Source organism: Urocampus carinirostris, chromosome 15, assembly GCF_059441175.1.
Source record: "Urocampus carinirostris isolate Australia breed hairy pipefish chromosome 15, RoL_Ucar_1.0, whole genome shotgun sequence".
NCBI lineage: Eukaryota > Metazoa > Chordata > Actinopteri > Syngnathiformes > Syngnathidae > Urocampus > Urocampus carinirostris.
Window position 1 is genome coordinate 15,393,469 of NC_142363.1, and position 19,599 is coordinate 15,413,067.

Below are 19,599 nucleotides of genomic sequence, written 5' to 3' on the forward strand. Positions count from 1 at the left end.
AACACCGGCCCGGATTTCAGCCACTATTGGAGGGCACAAGTCCCCCAACACTAGCCCAGTTCTCAGCCACTAGTGGCGGGCACAATTCCCCAAACACCGGGCCGATATTATGGGCGCAAATCCCCAAACACCGGCCCGATAATACGCGCACAATTCCCCAAACACCGGCCCGGATTTCAGCCACTATTGGCAGGCACAAGGGGGAACGCGCTCGTCCAAGGCATCTCTGGAAGTCCGGTTTCAATACTTTAAAATTTGAAAAACTTTTTTTTACGAACTCACTCCGACGTGTGACCCGCCGGACACCCGTGCGCGGTTTTAACGGGGCGCGCAGCCTAAACACAAGCCGAGAACGAACCGCAAGAGGCAATCCCGGCGCCGGCCCCGACAGCACAGCTCTACGAGCAGGCCACATCCGCAAAAGCGCCACTGGAGGGCACTCGTTTGGGAGGATTCAAAAGCGCCGCCTCTCAAACGATTGAACTTTCACCTATTTAACGGTCTTGTACTTTCTGGTCGATGCAAATCGGTCGTCCGACCCGGGTATAGCCCCGGTGCGCATTTAAGCCACTATTGGCGGGCACAAGTCCCCAAACACTAGCCAAGTTCTCAGCCACTAGTGGCGGGCACAATTCCCCAAACACCGGTCCGATAATACGCGCGCATATCCCCAAACACCGGCCCGATAATACGCGCACAATTCCCCAAACACCGGCCCGGATTTCAGCCACTATTGGCGGGCACAATTCCCCAAACACCGGCCCGATAATACGCGCGCAAATCCCCAAACACCGGCCCGATAATACGCGCAAAATTCCCCAAACACCGGCCCGATAATACGCGCGCAATTCCCCAAACACCGGCCCAATAATACGCGCACAATTCCCCAAACACCGGCCCGGATTTCAGCCACTATTGGAGGGCACAAGTCCCCCAACACTAGCCCAGTTCTCAGCCACTAGTGGCGGGCACAATTCCCCAAACACCGGGCCGATATTATGCGCACAATTCCCCAAACACCGGCCCGGATTTCAGCCACTATTGGCAGGCACAAGGGGGAACGCGCTCGTCCAAGGCATCTCTGGAAGTCCGGTTTCAATACTTTAAAATTTGAAAAACTTTTTTTTACGAACTCACTCCGACGTGTGACCCGCCGGACACCCGTGCGCGGTTTTAACGGGGCGCGCAGCCTAAACACAAGCCGAGAACGAACCGCAAGAGGCAATCCCGGCGCCGGCCCCGACAGCCAGCTCTACGAGCAGGCCACATCCGCAAAAGCGCCACTGGAGGGCACTCGTTTGGGAGGATTCAAAAGCGCCGCCTCTCAAACGATTGAACTTTCACCTATTTAACGGTCTTGTACTTTCTGGTCGATGCAAATCGGTCGTCCGACCCGGGTATAGCCCCGGTGCGCATTTAAGCCACTATTGGCGGGCACAAGTCCCCAAACACTAGCCAAGTTCTCAGCCACTAGTGGCGGGCACAATTCCCCAAACACCGGCCCGATAATACGCGCACAATTCCCCAAACACCGGCCCGATAATACGCGCGCAATTCCCCAAACACCGGCCCGATAATACGCGCACAATTCCCCAAACACCGGCCCGGATTTCAGCCACTATTGGAGGGCACAAGTCCCCCAACACTAGCCCAGTTCTCAGCCACTAGTGGCGGGCACAATTCCCCAAACACCGGGCCGATATTATGCGCGCAAATCCCCAAACACCGGCCCGATAATACGCGCACAATTCCCCAAACACCGGCCCGGATTTCAGCCACTATTGGCAGGCACAAGGGGGAACGCGCTCGTCCAAGGCATCTCTGGAAGTCCGGTTTCAATACTTTAAAATTTGAAAAACTTTTTTTTACGAACTCACTCCGACGTGTGACCCGCCGGACACCCGTGCGCGGTTTTAACGGGGCGCGCAGCCTAAACACAAGCCGAGAACGAACCGCAAGAGGAAATCCCGGCGCCGGCCCCGACAGCACAGCTCTACGAGCAGGCCACATCCGCAAAAGCGCCACTGGAGGGCACTCGTTTGGGAGGATTCAAAAGCGCCGCCTCTCAAACGATTGAACTTTCACCTATTTAACGGTCTTGTACTTTCTGGTCGATGCAAATCGGTCGTCCGACCCGGGTATAGCCCCGGTGCGCATTTAAGCCACTATTGGCGGGCACAAGTCCCCAAACACTAGCCAAGTTCTCAGCCACTAGTGGCGGGCACAATTCCCCAAACACCGGCCCGATAATACGCGCGCATATCCCCAAACACCGGCCCGATAATACGCGCACAATTCCCCAAACACCGGCCCGGATTTCAGCCACTAGTGGCGGGCACAATTCCCCAAACACCGGCCCGATAATACGCGCGCAAATCCCCAAACACCGGCCCGATAATACGCGCACAATTCCCCAAACACCGGCCCGGATTTCAGCCACTATTGGCAGGCACAAGGGGGAACGCGCTCGTCCAAGGCATCTCTGGAAGTCCGGTTTCAATACTTTAAAATTTGAAAAACTTTTTTTTACGAACTCACTCCGACGTGTGACCCGCCGGACACCCGTGCGCGGTTTTAACGGGGCGCGCAGCCTAAACACAAGCCGAGAACGAACCGCAAGAGGCAATCCCGGCGCCGGCCCCGACAGCACAGCTCTACGAGCAGGCCACATCCGCAAAAGCGCCACTGGAGGGCACTCGTTTGGGAGGATTCAAAAGCGCCGCCTCTCAAACGATTGAACTTTCACCTATTTAACGGTCTTGTACTTTCTGGTCGATGCAAATCGGTCGTCCGACCCGGGTATAGCCCCGGTGCGCATTTAAGCCACTATTGGCGGGCACAAGTCCCCAAACACTAGCCATGTTCTCAGCCACTAGTGGCGGGCACAATTCCCCAAACACCGGCCCGATAATACGCGCGCATATCCCCAAACACCGGCCCGATAATACGCGCACAATTCCCCAAACACCGGCCCGGATTTCAGCCACTAGTGGCGGGCACAATTCCCCAAACACCGGCCCGATAATACGTGCGCAAATCCCCAAACACCGGCCCGATAATACGCGCAAAATTCCCCAAACACCGGCCCGATAATACGCGCGCAATTCCCCAAACACCGGCCCGATAATACGCGCACAATTCCCCAAACACCGGCCCGGATTTCAGCCACTATTGGAGGGCACAAGTCCCCCAACACTAGCCCAGTTCTCAGCCACTAGTGGCGGGCACAATTCCCCAAACACCGGGCCGATATTATGCGCACAATTCCCCAAACACCGGCCCGGATTTCAGCCACTATTGGCAGGCACAAGGGGGAACGCGCTCGTCCAAGGCATCTCTGGAAGTCCGGTTTCAATACTTTAAAATTTGAAAAACTTTTTTTTACGAACTCACTCCGACGTGTGACCCGCCGGACACCCGTGCGCGGTTTTAACGGGGCGCGCAGCCTAAACACAAGCCGAGAACGAACCGCAAGAGGCAATCCCGGCGCCGGCCCCGACAGCACAGCTCTACGAGCAGGCCACATCCGCAAAAGCGCCACTGGAGGGCACTCGTTTGGGAGGATTCAAAAGCGCCGCCTCTCAAACGATTGAACTTTCACCTATTTAACGGTCTTGTACTTTCTGGTCGATGCAAATCGGTCGTCCGACCCGGGTATAGCCCCGGTGCGCATTTAAGCCACTATTGGCGGGCACAAGTCCCCAAACACTAGCCAAGTTCTCAGCCACTAGTGGCGGGCACAATTCCCCAAACACCGGCCCGATAATACGCGCACAATTCCCCAAACACCGGCCCGATAATACGCGCGCAATTCCCCAAACACCGGCCCGATAATACGCGCACAATTCCCCAAACACCGGCCCGGATTTCAGCCACTATTGGAGGGCACAAGTCCCCCAACACTAGCCCAGTTCTCAGCCACTAGTGGCGGGCACAATTCCCCAAACACCGGGCCGATATTATGCGCGCAAATCCCCAAACACCGGCCCGATAATACGCGCACAATTCCCCAAACACCGGCCCGGATTTCAGCCACTATTGGCAGGCACAAGGGGGAACGCGCTCGTCCAAGGCATCTCTGGAAGTCCGGTTTCAATACTTTAAAATTTGAAAAACTTTTTTTTACGAACTCACTCCGACGTGTGACCCGCCGGACACCCGTGCGCGGTTTTAACGGGGCGCGCAGCCTAAACACAAGCCGAGAACGAACCGCAAGAGGAAATCCCGGCGCCGGCCCCGACAGCACAGCTCTACGAGCAGGCCACATCCGCAAAAGCACCACTGGAGGGCACTCGTTTGGGAGGATTCAAAAGCGCCGCCTCTCAAACGATTGAACTTTCACCTATTTAACGGTCTTGTACTTTCTGGTCGATGCAAATCGGTCGTCCGACCCGGGTATAGCCCCGGTGCGCATTTAAGCCACTATTGGCGGGCACAAGTCCCCAAACACTAGCCAAGTTCTCAGCCACTAGTGGCGGGCACAATTCCCCAAACACCGGCCCGATAATACACGCGCATATCCCCAAACACCGGCCCGATAATACGCGCACAATTCCCCAAACACCGGCCCGGATTTCAGCCACTAGTGGCGGGCACAATTCCCCAAACACCGGCCCGATAATACGCGCGCAAATCCCCAAACACCGGCCCGATAATACGCGCACAATTCCCCAAACACCGGCCCGATAATACGCGCGCAATTCCCCAAACACCGGCCCGATAATACGCGCACAATTCCCCAAACATCGGCCCGGATTTCAGCCACTATTGGAGGGCACAAGTCCCCCAACACTAGCCCAGTTCTCAGCCACTAGTGGCGGGCACAATTCCCCAAACACCGGGCCGATATTATGCGCGCAAATCCCCAAACACCGGCCCGATAATACGCGCACAATTCCCCAAACACCGGCCCGGATTTCAGCCACTATTGGCAGGCACAAGGGGGAACGCGCTCGTCCAAGGCATCTCTGGAAGTCCGGTTTCAATACTTTAAAATTTGAAAAACTTTTTTTTACGAACTCACTCCGACGTGTGACCCGCCGGACACCCGTGCGCGGTTTTAACGGGGCGCGCAGCCTAAACACAAGCCGAGAACGAACCGCAAGAGGCAATCCCGGCGCCGGCCCCGACAGCACAGCTCTACGAGCAGGCCACATCCGCAAAAGCGCCACTGGAGGGCACTCGTTTGGGAGGATTCAAAAGCGCCGCCTCTCAAACGATTGAACTTTCACCTATTTAACGGTCTTGTACTTTCTGGTCGATGCAAATCGGTCGTCCGACCCGGGTATAGCCCCGGTGCGCATTTAAGCCACTATTGGCGGGCACAAGTCCCCAAACACTAGCCAAGTTCTCAGCCACTAGTGGCGGGCACAATTCCCCAAACACCGGTCCGATAATACGCGCGCATATCCCCAAACACCGGCCCGATAATACGCGCACAATTCCCCAAACACCGGCCCGGATTTCAGCCACTATTGGCGGGCACAATTCCCCAAACACCGGCCCGATAATACGCGCGCAAATCCCCAAACACCGGCCCGATAATACGCGCAAAATTCCCCAAACACCGGCCCGGATTTCAGCCACTAGTGGCGGGCACAATTCCCCAAACACCGGCCCGATAATACGCGCACAATTCCCCAAACACCGGCCCGGATTTCAGCCACTATTGGAGGGCACAAGTCCCCCAACACTAGCCCAGTTCTCAGCCACTAGTGGCGGGCACAATTCCCCAAACACCGGGCCGATATTATGCGCGCAAATCCCCAAACACCGGCCCGATAATACGCGCACAATTCCCCAAACACCGGCCCGGATTTCAGCCACTATTGGCAGGCACAAGGGGGAACGCGCTCGTCCAAGGCATCTCTGGAAGTCCGGTTTCAATACTTTAAAATTTGAAAACCTTTTTTTTACGAACTCACTCCGACGTGTGACCCGCCGGACACCCGTGCGCGGTTTTAACGGGGCACGCAGCCTAAACACAAGCCGAGAACGAACCGCAAGAGGCAATCCCGGCGCCGGCCCCGACAGCACAGCTCTACGAGCAGGCCACATCCGCAAAAGCGCCACTGGAGGGCACTCGTTTGGGAGGATTCAAAAGCGCCGCCTCTCAAACGATTGAACTTTCACCTATTTAACGGTCTTGTACTTTCTGGTCGATGCAAATCAGTCGTCCGACCCGGGTATAGCCCCGGTGCGCATTTAAGCCACTATTGGCGGGCACAAGTCCCCAAACACTAGCCAAGTTCTCAGCCACTAGTGGCGGGCACAATTCCCCAAACACCGGCCCGATAATACACGCGCATATCCCCAAACACCGGCCCGATAATACGCGCACAATTCCCCAAACACCGGCCCGGATTTCAGCCACTAGTGGCGGGCACAATTCCCCAAACACCGGCCCGATAATACGCGCGCAAATCCCCAAACACCGGCCCGATAATACGCGCACAATTCCCCAAACACCGGCCCGATAATACGCGCGCAATTCCCCAAACACCGGCCCGATAATACGCGCACAATTCCCCAAACACCGGCCCGGATTTCAGCCACTATTGGAGGGCACAAGTCCCCCAACACTAGCCCAGTTCTCAGCCACTAGTGGCGGGCACAATTCCCCAAACACCGGGCCGATATTATGCGCGCAAATCCCCAAACACCGGCCCGATAATACGCGCACAATTCCCCAAACACCGGCCCGGATTTCAGCCACTATTGGCAGGCACAAGGGGGAACGCGCTCGTCCAAGGCATCTCTGGAAGTCCGGTTTCAATACTTTAAAATTTGAAAAACTTTTTTTTACGAACTCACTCCGACGTGTGACCCGCCGGACACCCGTGCGCGGTTTTAACGGGGCGCGCAGCCTAAACACAAGCCGAGAACGAACCGCAAGAGGCAATCCCGGCGCCGGCCCCGACAGCACAGCTCTACGAGCAGGCCACATCCGCAAAAGCGCCACTGGAGGGCACTCGTTTGGGAGGATTCAAAAGCGCCGCCTCTCAAACGATTGAACTTTCACCTATTTAACGGTCTTGTACTTTCTGGTCGATGCAAATCGGTCGTCCGACCCGGGTATAGCCCCGGTGCGCATTTAAGCCACTATTGGCGGGCACAAGTCCCCAAACACTAGCCAAGTTCTCAGCCACTAGTGGCGGGCACAATTCCCCAAACACCGGTCCGATAATACGCGCGCATATCCCCAAACACCGGCCCGATAATACGCGCACAATTCCCCAAACACCGGCCCGGATTTCAGCCACTATTGGCGGGCACAATTCCCCAAACACCGGCCCGATAATACGCGCGCAAATCCCCAAACACCGGCCCGATAATACGCGCAAAATTCCCCAAACACCGGCCCGATAATACGCGCGCAATTCCCCAAACACCGGCCCGATAATACGCGCACAATTCCCCAAACACCGGCCCGGATTTCAGCCACTATTGGAGGGCACAAGTCCCCCAACACTAGCCCAGTTCTCAGCCACTAGTGGCGGGCACAATTCCCCAAACACCGGGCCGATATTATGCGCACAATTCCCCAAACACCGGCCCGGATTTCAGCCACTATTGGCAGGCACAAGGGGGAACGCGCTCGTCCAAGGCATCTCTGGAAGTCCGGTTTCAATACTTTAAAATTTGAAAAACTTTTTTTTACGAACTCACTCCGACGTGTGACCCGCCGGACACCCGTGCGCGGTTTTAACGAGGCGCGCAGCCTAAACACAAGCCGAGAACGAACCGCAAGAGGCAATCCCGGCGCCGGCCCCGACAGCACAGCTCTACGAGCAGGCCACATCCGCAAAAGCGCCACTGGAGGGCACTCGTTTGGGAGGATTCAAAAGCGCCGCCTCTCAAACGATTGAACTTTCACCTATTTAACGGTCTTGTACTTTCTGGTCGATGCAAATCGGTCGTCCGACCCGGGTATAGCCCCGGTGCGCATTTAAGCCACTATTGGCGGGCACAAGTCCCCAAACACTAGCCAAGTTCTCAGCCACTAGTGGCGGGCACAATTCCCCAAACACCGGCCCGATAATACGCGCACAATTCCCCAAACACCGGCCCGATAATACGCGCGCAAATCCCCAAACACCGGCCCGATAATATGCGCACAATTCCCCAAACACCGGCCCGGATTTCAGCCACTATTGGCAGGCACAAGGGGGAACGCGCTCGTCCAAGGCATCTCTGGAAGTCCGGTTTCAATACTTTAAAATTTGAAAAACTTTTTTTTACGAACTCACTCCGACGTGTGACCCGCCGGACACCCGTGCGCGGTTTTAACGGGGCGCGCAGCCTAAACACAAGCCGAGAACGAACCGCAAGAGGCAATCCCGGCGCCGGCCCCGACAGCACAGCTCTACGAGCAGGCCACATCCGCAAAAGCGCCACTGGAGGGCACTCGTTTGGGAGGATTCAAAAGCGCCGCCTCTCAAACGATTGAACTTTCACCTATTTAACGGTCTTGTACTTTCTGTTCGATGCAAATCGGTCGTCCGACCCGGGTATAGCCCCGGTGCGCATTTAAGCCACTATTGGCGGGCACAAGTCCCCAAACACCGGCCCGATAATACGCGCGCATATCCCCAAACACCGGCCCGATAATACGCGCACAATTCCCCAAACACCGGCCCGTATTTCAGCCACTAGTGGCGGGCACAATTCCCCAAACACCGGCCCGATAATACGCGCGCAAATCCCCAAACACCGGCCCGATAATACGCGCACAATTCCCCAAACACCGGCCCGATAATACGCGCGCAATTCCCCAAACACCGGCCCGATAATACGCGCACAATTCCCCAAACACCGGCCCTGATTTCAGCCACTATTGGAGGGCACAAGTCCCCCAACACTAGCCCAGTTCTCAGCCACTAGTGGCGGGCACAATTCCCCAAACACCGGGCCGATATTATGCGCGCAAATCCCCAAACACCGGCCCGATAATACGCGCACAATTCCCCAAACACCGGCCCGGATTTCAGCCACTATTGGCAGGCACAAGGGGGAACGCGCTCGTCCAAGGCATCTCTGGAAGTCCGGTTTCAATACTTTAAAATTTGAAAAACTTTTTTTTACGAACTCACTCCGACGTGTGACCCGCCGGACACCCGTGCGCGGTTTTAACGGGGCGCGCAGGCTAAACACAAGCCGAGAACGAACCGCAAGAGGCAATCCCGGCGCCGGCCCCGACAGCACAGCTCTACGAGCAGGCCACATCCGCAAAAGCGCCACTGGAGGGCACTCGTTTGGGAGGATTCAAAAGCGCCGCCTCTCAAACGATTGAACTTTCACCTATTTAACGGTCTTGTACTTTCTGGTCGATGCAAATCGGTCGTCCGACCCGGGTATAGCCCCGGTGCGCATTTAAGCCACTATTGGCGGGCACAATTCCCCAAACACCGGCCCGATAATACACGCGCATATCCCCAAACACCGGCCCGATAATACGCGCACAATTCCCCAAACACCGGCCCGGATTTCAGCCACTAGTGGCGGGCACAATTCCCCAAACACCGGCCCGATAATACGCGCGCAAATCCCCAAACACCGGCCCGATAATACGCGCACAATTCCCCAAACACCGGCCCGATAATACGCGCGCAATTCCCCAGACACCGTCCCGATAATACGCGCACAATTCCCCAAACACCGGCCCGGATTTCAGCCACTATTGGAGGGCACAAGTCCCCCAACACTAGCCCAGTTCTCAGCCACTAGTGGCGGGCACAATTCCCCAAACACCGGGCCGATATTATGCGCGCAAATCCCCAAACACCGGCCCGATAATACGCGCACAATTCCCCAAACACCGGCCCGGATTTCAGCCACTATTGGCAGGCACAAGGGGGAACGCGCTCGTCCAAGGCATCTCTGGAAGTCCGGTTTCAATACTTTAAAATTTGAAAAACTTTTTTTTACGAACTCACTCCGACGTGTGACCCGCCGGACACCCGTGCGCGGTTTTAACGGGGCGCGCAGCCTAAACACAAGCCGAGAACGAACCGCAAGAGGCAATCCCGGCGCCGGCCCCGACAGCACAGCTCTACGAGCAGGCCACATCCGCAAAAGCGCCACTGGAGGGCACTCGTTTGGGAGGATTCAAAAGCGCCGCCTCTCAAACGATTGAACTTTCACCTATTTAACGGTCTTGTACTTTCTGGTCGATGCAAATCGGTCGTCCGACCCGGGTATAGCCCCGGTGCGCATTTAAGCCACTATTGGCGGGCACAAGTCCCCAAACACTAGCCAAGTTCTCAGCCACTAGTGGCGGGCACAATTCCCCAAACACCGGTCCGATAATACGCGCGCATATCCCCAAACACCGGCCCGATAATACACGCACAATTCCCCAAACACCGGCCCGGATTTCAGCCACTATTGGCGGGCACAATTCCCCAAACACCGGCCCGATAATACGCGCGCAAATCCCCAAACACCGGCCCGATAATACGCGCAAAATTCCCCAAACACCGGCCCGGATTTCAGCCACTAGTGGCGGGCACAATTCCCCAAACACCGGCCCGATAATACGCGCACAATTCCCCAAACACCGGCCCGGATTTCAGCCACTATTGGAGGGCACAAGTCCCCCAACACTAGCCCAGTTTTCAGCCACTAGTGGCGGGCACAATTCCCCAAACACCGGGCCGATATTATGCGCGCAAATCCCCAAACACCGGCCCGATAATACGCGCACAATTCCCCAAACACCGGCCCGGATTTCAGCCACTATTGGCAGGCACAAGGGGGAACGCGCTCGTCCAAGGCATCTCTGGAAGTCCGGTTTCAATACTTTAAAATTTGAAAAACTTTTTTTTACGAACTCACTCCGACGTGTGACCCGCCGGACACCCGTGCGCGGTTTTAACGGGGCACGCAGCCTAAACACAAGCCGAGAACGAACCGCAAGAGGCAATCCCGGCGCCGGCCCCGACAGCACAGCTCTACGAGCAGGCCACATCCGCAAAAGCGCCACTGGAGGGCACTCGTTTGGGAGGATTCAAAAGCGCCGCCTCTCAAACGATTGAACTTTCACCTATTTAACGGTCTTGTACTTTCTGGTCGATGCAAATCAGTCGTCCGACCCGGGTATAGCCCCGGTGCGCATTTAAGCCACTATTGGCGGGCACAAGTCCCCAAACACTAGCCAAGTTCTCAGCCACTAGTGGCGGGCACAATTCCCCAAACACCGGCCCGATAATACACGCGCATATCCCCAAACACCGGCCCGATAATACGCGCACAATTCCCCAAACACCGGCCCGGATTTCAGCCACTAGTGGCGGGCACAATTCCCCAAACACCGGCCCGATAATACGCGCGCAAATCCCCAAACACCGGCCCGATAATACGCGCACAATTCCCCAAACACCGGCCCGATAATACGCGCGCAATTCCCCAAACACCGGCCCGATAATACGCGCACAATTCCCCAAACACCGGCCCGGATTTCAGCCACTATTGGAGGGCACAAGTCCCCCAACACTAGCCCAGTTCTCAGCCACTAGTGGCGGGCACAATTCCCCAAACACCGGGCCGATATTATGCGCGCAAATCCCCAAACACCGGCCCGATAATACGCGCACAATTCCCCAAACACCGGCCCGGATTTCAGCCACTATTGGCAGGCACAAGGGGGAACGCGCTCGTCCAAGGCATCTCTGGAAGTCCGGTTTCAATACTTTAAAATTTGAAAAACTTTTTTTTACGAACTCACTCCGACGTGTGACCCGCCGGACACCCGTGCGCGGTTTTAACGGGGCGCGCAGCCTAAACACAAGCCGAGAACGAACCGCAAGAGGCAATCCCGGCGCCGGCCCCGACAGCACAGCTCTACGAGCAGGCCACATCCGCAAAAGCGCCACTGGAGGGCACTCGTTTGGGAGGATTCAAAAGCGCCGCCTCTCAAACGATTGAACTTTCACCTATTTAACGGTCTTGTACTTTCTGGTCGATGCAAATCGGTCGTCCGACCCGGGTATAGCCCCGGTGCGCATTTAAGCCACTATTGGCGGGCACAAGTCCCCAAACACTAGCCAAGTTCTCAGCCACTAGTGGCGGGCACAATTCCCCAAACACCGGTCCGATAATACGCGCGCATATCCCCAAACACCGGCCCGATAATACGCGCACAATTCCCCAAACACCGGCCCGGATTTCAGCCACTATTGGCGGGCACAATTCCCCAAACACCGGCCCGATAATACGCGCGCAAATCCCCAAACACCGGCCCGATAATACGCGCAAAATTCCCCAAACACCGGCCCGATAATACGCGCGCAATTCCCCAAACACCGGCCCGATAATACGCGCACAATTCCCCAAACACCGGCCCGGATTTCAGCCACTATTGGAGGGCACAAGTCCCCCAACACTAGCCCAGTTCTCAGCCACTAGTGGCGGGCACAATTCCCCAAACACCGGGCCGATATTATGCGCACAATTCCCCAAACACCGGCCCGGATTTCAGCCACTATTGGCAGGCACAAGGGGGAACGCGCTCGTCCAAGGCATCTCTGGAAGTCCGGTTTCAATACTTTAAAATTTGAAAAACTTTTTTTTACGAACTCACTCCGACGTGTGACCCGCCGGACACCCGTGCGCGGTTTTAACGAGGCGCGCAGCCTAAACACAAGCCGAGAACGAACCGCAAGAGGCAATCCCGGCGCCGGCCCCGACAGCACAGCTCTACGAGCAGGCCACATCCGCAAAAGCGCCACTGGAGGGCACTCGTTTGGGAGGATTCAAAAGCGCCGCCTCTCAAACGATTGAACTTTCACCTATTTAACGGTCTTGTACTTTCTGGTCGATGCAAATCGGTCGTCCGACCCGGGTATAGCCCCGGTGCGCATTTAAGCCACTATTGGCGGGCACAAGTCCCCAAACACTAGCCAAGTTCTCAGCCACTAGTGGCGGGCACAATTCCCCAAACACCGGCCCGATAATACGCGCACAATTCCCCAAACACCGGCCCGATAATACGCGCGCAAATCCCCAAACACCGGCCCGATAATACGCGCACAATTCCCCAAACACCGGCCCGGATTTCAGCCACTATTGGCAGGCACAAGGGGGAACGCGCTCGTCCAAGGCATCTCTGGAAGTCCGGTTTCAATACTTTAAAATTTGAAAAACTTTTTTTTACGAACTCACTCCGACGTGTGACCCGCCGGACACCCGTGCGCGGTTTTAACGGGGCGCGCAGCCTAAACACAAGCCGAGAACGAACCGCAAGAGGCAATCCCGGCGCCGGCCCCGACAGCACAGCTCTACGAGCAGGCCACATCCGCAAAAGCGCCACTGGAGGGCACTCGTTTGGGAGGATTCAAAAGCGCCGCCTCTCAAACGATTGAACTTTCACCTATTTAACGGTCTTGTACTTTCTGTTCGATGCAAATCGGTCGTCCGACCCGGGTATAGCCCCGGTGCGCATTTAAGCCACTATTGGCGGGCACAAGTCCCCAAACACCGGCCCGATAATACGCGCGCATATCCCCAAACACCGGCCCGATAATACGCGCACAATTCCCCAAACACCGGCCCGGATTTCAGCCACTAGTGGCGGGCACAATTCCCCAAACACCGGCCCGATAATACGCGCGCAAATCCCCAAACACCGGCCCGATAATACGCGCACAATTCCCCAAACACCGGCCCGATAATACGCGCGCAATTCCCCAAACACCGGCCCGATAATACGCGCACAATTCCCCAAACACCGGCCCGGATTTCAGCCACTATTGGAGGGCACAAGTCCCCCAACACTAGCCCAGTTCTCAGCCACTAGTGGCGGGCACAATTCCCCAAACACCGGGCCGATATTATGCGCGCAAATCCCCAAACACCGGCCCGATAATACGCGCACAATTCCCCAAACACCGGCCCTGATTTCAGCCACTATTGGCAGGCACAAGGGGGAACGCGCTCGTCCAAGGCATCTCTGGAAGTCCGGTTTCAATACTTTAAAATTTGAAAAACTTTTTTTTACGAACTCACTCCGACGTGTGACCCGCCGGACACCCGTGCGCGGTTTTAACGGGGCGCGCAGGCTAAACACAAGCCGAGAACGAACCGCAAGAGGCAATCCCGGCGCCGGCCCCGACAGCACAGCTCTACGAGCAGGCCACATCCGCAAAAGCGCCACTGGAGGGCACTCGTTTGGGAGGATTCAAAAGCGCCACCTCTCAAACGATTGAACTTTCACCTATTTAACGGTCTTGTACATTCTGGTCGATGCAAATCGGTCGTCCGACCCGGGTATAGCCCCGGTGCGCATTTAAGCCACTATTGGCGTGCACAAGTCCCCAAACACTAGCCAAGTTCTCAGCCACTAGTGGCGGGCACAATTCCCCAAACACCGGCCCGATAATACGCGCGCATATCCCCAAACACCGGCCCGATAATACGCGCACAATTCCCCAAACACCAGCCCGGATTTCAGCCACTAGTGGCGGGCACAATTCCCCAAACACCGGCCCGATAATACGCGCGCAAATCCCCAAACACCGGCCCGATAATACGCGCACAATTCCCCAAACACCGGCCCGATAATACGCGCGCAATTCCCCAAACACCGGCCCGATAATACGCGCACAATTCCCCAAACACCGGCCCGGATTTCAGCCACTATTGGAGGGCACAAGTCCCCCAACACTAGCCCAGTTCTCAGCCACTAGTGGCGGGCACAATTCCCCAAACACCGGGCCGATATTATGCGCGCAAATCCCCAAACACCGGCCCGATGATACGCGCACAATTCCCCAAACACCGGCCCGATAATACGCGCGCAATTCCCCAAACACCGGCCCGATAATACGCGCACAATTCCCCAAACACCGGCCCGGATTTCAGCCACTATTGGAGGGCACAAGTCCCCCAACACTAGCCCAGTTCTCAGCCACTAGTGGCGGGCACAATTCCCCAAACACCGGGCCGATATTATGCTCGCAAATCCCCAAACACCGGCCCGATAATACGCGCACAATTCCCCAAACACCGGCCCGATAATACGCGCGCAATTCCCCAAACACCGGCCCGATAATACGCGCATAATTCCCCAAACACCGGCCCGGATTTCAGCCACTATTGGAGGGCACAAGTCCCCCAACACTAGCCCAGTTCTCAGCCACTAGTGGCGGGCACAATTCCCCAAACACCGGCCCGATAATACGCGCGCATATCCCCAAACACCGGCCCGATAATACGCGCACAATTCCCCAAACACCGGCCCGGATTTCAGCCACTAGTGGCGGGCACAATTCCCCAAACACCGGCCCGATAATACGCGCACAATTCCCCAAACACCGGCCCGGATTTCAGCCACTATTGGAGGGCACAAGTCCCCCAACACTAGCCCAGTTCTCAGCCACTAGTGGCGGGCACAATTCCCCAAACACCGGGCCGATATTATGCGCGCAAATCCCCAAACACCGGCCCGATAATACGCGCACAATTCCCCAAACACCGGCCCGGATTTCAGCCACTATTGGCAGGCACAAGGGGGAACGCGCTCGTCCAAGGCATCTCTGGAAGTCCGGTTTCAATACTTTAAAATTTGAAAAACTTTTTTTTACGAACTCACTCCGACGTGTGACCCGCCGGACACCCGTGCGCGGTTTTAACGGGGCACGCAGCCTAAACACAAGCCGAGAACGAACCGCAAGAGGCAATCCCGGCGCCGGCCCCGACAGCACAGCTCTACGAGCAGGCCACATCCGCAAAAGCGCCACTGGAGGGCACTCGTTTGGGAGGATTCAAAAGCGCCGCCTCTCAAACGATTGAACTTTCACCTATTTAACGGTCTTGTACTTTCTGGTCGATGCAAATCAGTCGTCCGACCCGGGTATAGCCCCGGTGCGCATTTAAGCCACTATTGGCGGGCACAAGTCCCCAAACACTAGCCAAGTTCTCAGCCACTAGTGGCGGGCACAATTCCCCAAACACCGGCCCGATAATACACGCGCATATCCCCAAACACCGGCCCGATAATACGCGCACAATTCCCCAAACACCGGCCCGGATTTCAGCCACTAGTGGCGGGCACAATTCCCCAAACACCGGCCCGATAATACGCGCGCAAATCCCCAAACACCGGCCCGATAATACGCGCACAATTCCCCAAACACCGGCCCGATAATACGCGCGCAATTCCCCAAACACCGGCCCGATAATACGCGCACAATTCCCCAAACACCGGCCCGGATTTCAGCCACTATTGGAGGGCACAAGTCCCCCAACACTAGCCCAGTTCTCAGCCACTAGTGGCGGGCACAATTCCCCAAACACCGGGCCGATATTATGCGCGCAAATCCCCAAACACCGGCCCGATAATACGCGCACAATTCCCCAAACACCGGCCCGGATTTCAGCCACTATTGGCAGGCACAAGGGGGAACGCGCTCGTCCAAGGCATCTCTGGAAGTCCGGTTTCAATACTTTAAAATTTGAAAAACTTTTTTTTACGAACTCACTCCGACGTGTGACCCGCCGGACACCCGTGCGCGGTTTTAACGGGGCGCGCAGCCTAAACACAAGCCGAGAACGAACCGCAAGAGGCAATCCCGGCGCCGGCCCCGACAGCACAGCTCTACGAGCAGGCCACATCCGCAAAAGCGCCACTGGAGGGCACTCGTTTGGGAGGATTCAAAAGCGCCGCCTCTCAAACGATTGAACTTTCACCTATTTAACGGTCTTGTACTTTCTGTTCGATGCAAATCGGTCGTCCGACCCGGGTATAGCCCCGGTGCGCATTTAAGCCACTATTGGCGGGCACAAGTCCCCAAACACTAGCCAAGTTCTCAGCCACTAGTGGCGGGCACAATTCCCCAAACACCGGTCCGATAATACGCGCGCATATCCCCAAACACCGGCCCGATAATACGCGCACAATTCCCCAAACACCGGCCCGGATTTCAGCCACTATTGGCAGGCACAAGGGGGAACGCGCTCGTCCAAGGCATCTCTGGAAGTCCGGTTTCAATACTTTAAAATTTGAAAAACTTTTTTTTACAAACTCACTCCGACGTGTGACCCGCCGGACACCCGTGCGCGGTTTTAACGGGGCGCGCAGCCTAAACACAAGCCGAGAACGAACCGCAAGAGGCAATCCCGGCGCCGGCCCCGAAAGCACAGCTCTACGAGCAGGCCACATCCGCAAAAGCGCCACTGGAGGGCACTCGTTTGGGAGGATTCAAAAGCGCCGCCTCTCAAACGATTGAACTTTCACCTATTTAACGGTCTTGTACTTTCTGGTCGATGCAAATCGGTCGTCCGACCCGGGTATAGCCCCGGTGCGCATTTAAGCCACTATTGGCGGGCACAAGTCCCCAAACACTAGCCAAGTTCTCAGCCACTAGTGGCGGGCACAATTCCCCAAACACCGGCCCGATAATACGCGCGCATATCCCCAAACACCAGCCCGATAATACGCGCACAATTCCCCAAACACCGGCCCGGATTTCAGCCACTAGTGGCGGGCACAATTCCCCAAACACCGGCCCGATAATACGCGCACAAATCCCCAAACACCGGCCCGATAATACGCGCACAATTCCCCAAACACCGGCCCGATAATACGCGCGCAATTCCCCAAACACCGGCCCGATAATACGCGCACAATTCCCCAAACACCGGCCCGGATTTCAGCCACTATTGGAGGGCACAAGTCCCCCAACACTAGCCCAGTTCTCAGCCACTAGTGGCGGGCACAATTCCCCAAACACCGGGCCGATATTATGCGCGCAAATCCCCAAACACCGGCCCGATAATACGCGCACAATTCCCCAAACACCGGCCCGGATTTCAGCCACTATTGGCAGGCACAAGGGGGAACGCGCTCGTCCAATGCATCTCTGGAATTCCGGTTTCAATACTTTAAAATTTGAAAAACTTTTTTTTACGAACTCACTCCGACGTGTGACCCGCCGGACACCCGTGCGCGGTTTTAACGGGGCGCGCAGCCTAAACACATGCCGAGAACGAACCGCAAGAGGAAATCCCGGCGCCGGCCCCGACAGCACAGCTCTACGAGCAGGCCACATCCGCAAAAGCGCCACTGGAGGGCACTCGTTTGGGAGGATTCAAAAGCGCCGCCTCTCAAACGATTGAACTTTCACCTATTTAACGGTCTTGTACTTTCTGGTCGATGCAAATCGGTCGTCCGACCCGGGTATAGCCCCGGTGCGCATTTAAGCCACTATTGGCGGGCACAAGTCCCCAAACACTAGCCAAGTTCTCAGCCACTAGTGGCGGGCACAATTCCCCAAACACCGGCCCGATAATACGCGCGCATATCCCCAAACACCGGCCCGATAATACGCGCACAATTCCCCAAACACCGGCCCGGATTTCAGCCACTAGTGGCGGGCACAATTCCCCAAACACCGGCCCGATAATACGCGCACAAATCCCCAAACACCGGCCCGATAATACGCGCACAATTCCCCAAACACCGGCCCGGATTTCAGCCACTATTGGAGGGCACAAGTCCCCTAACACTAGCCCAGTTCTCAGCCACTAGTGGCGGGCACAATTCCCCAAACACCGGGCCGATATTATGCGCGCAAATCCCCAAACACCGGCCCGATAATACGCGCACAATTCCCCAAACACCGGCCCGGATTTCAGCCACTATTGGCAGGCACAAGGGGGAACGCGCTCGTCCAAGGCATCTCTGGAAGTCCGGTTTCAATACTTTAAAATTTGAAAAACTTTTTTTTACGAACTCACTCCGACGTGTGACCCGCCGGACACCCGTGCGCGGTTTTAACGGGGCGCGCAGCCTAATCACAAGCCGAGAACGAACCGCAAGAGGCAATCCCGGCGCCGGCCCCGACAGCACAGCTCTACGAGCAGGCCACATCCGCAAAAGCGCCACTGGAGGGCACTCGTTTGGGAGGATTCAAAAGCGCCGCCTCTCAAACGATTGAACTTTCACCTATTTAACGGTCTTGTACTTTCTGGTCGATGCAAATCGGTCGTCCGACCCGGGTATAGCCCCGGTGCGCATTTAAGCCACTATTGGCGGGCACAAGTCCCCAAACACTAGCCAAGTTCTCAGCCACTAGTGGCGGGCACAATTCCCCAAACACCGGCCCGATAATACGCGCGCATATCCCCAAACACCGGCCCGATAATACGCGCACAATTCCCCAAACACCGGCCCGGATTTCAGCCACTAGTGGCGGGCACAATTCCCCAAACACCGGCCCGATAATACGCGCACAATTCCCCAAACACCGGCCCGATAATACGCGCGCAATTCCCCAAACACCGGCCCGATAATACGCGCACAATTCCCCAAACACCGGCCCGGATTTCAGCCACTATTGGAGGGCACAAGTCCCCCAACACTAGCCCAGTTCTCAGCCACTAGTGGCGGGCACAATTCCCCAAACACCGGGCCGATATTATGCGCGCAAATCCCCAAACACCGGCCCGATAATACGCGCACAATTCCCCAAACACCGGCCCGGATTTCAGCCACTATTGGCAGGCACAAGGGGGAACGCGCTCGTCCAAGGCATCTCTGGAAGTCCGGTTTCAATACTTTAAAATTTGAAAAACTTTTTTTTACGAACTCACTCCGACGTG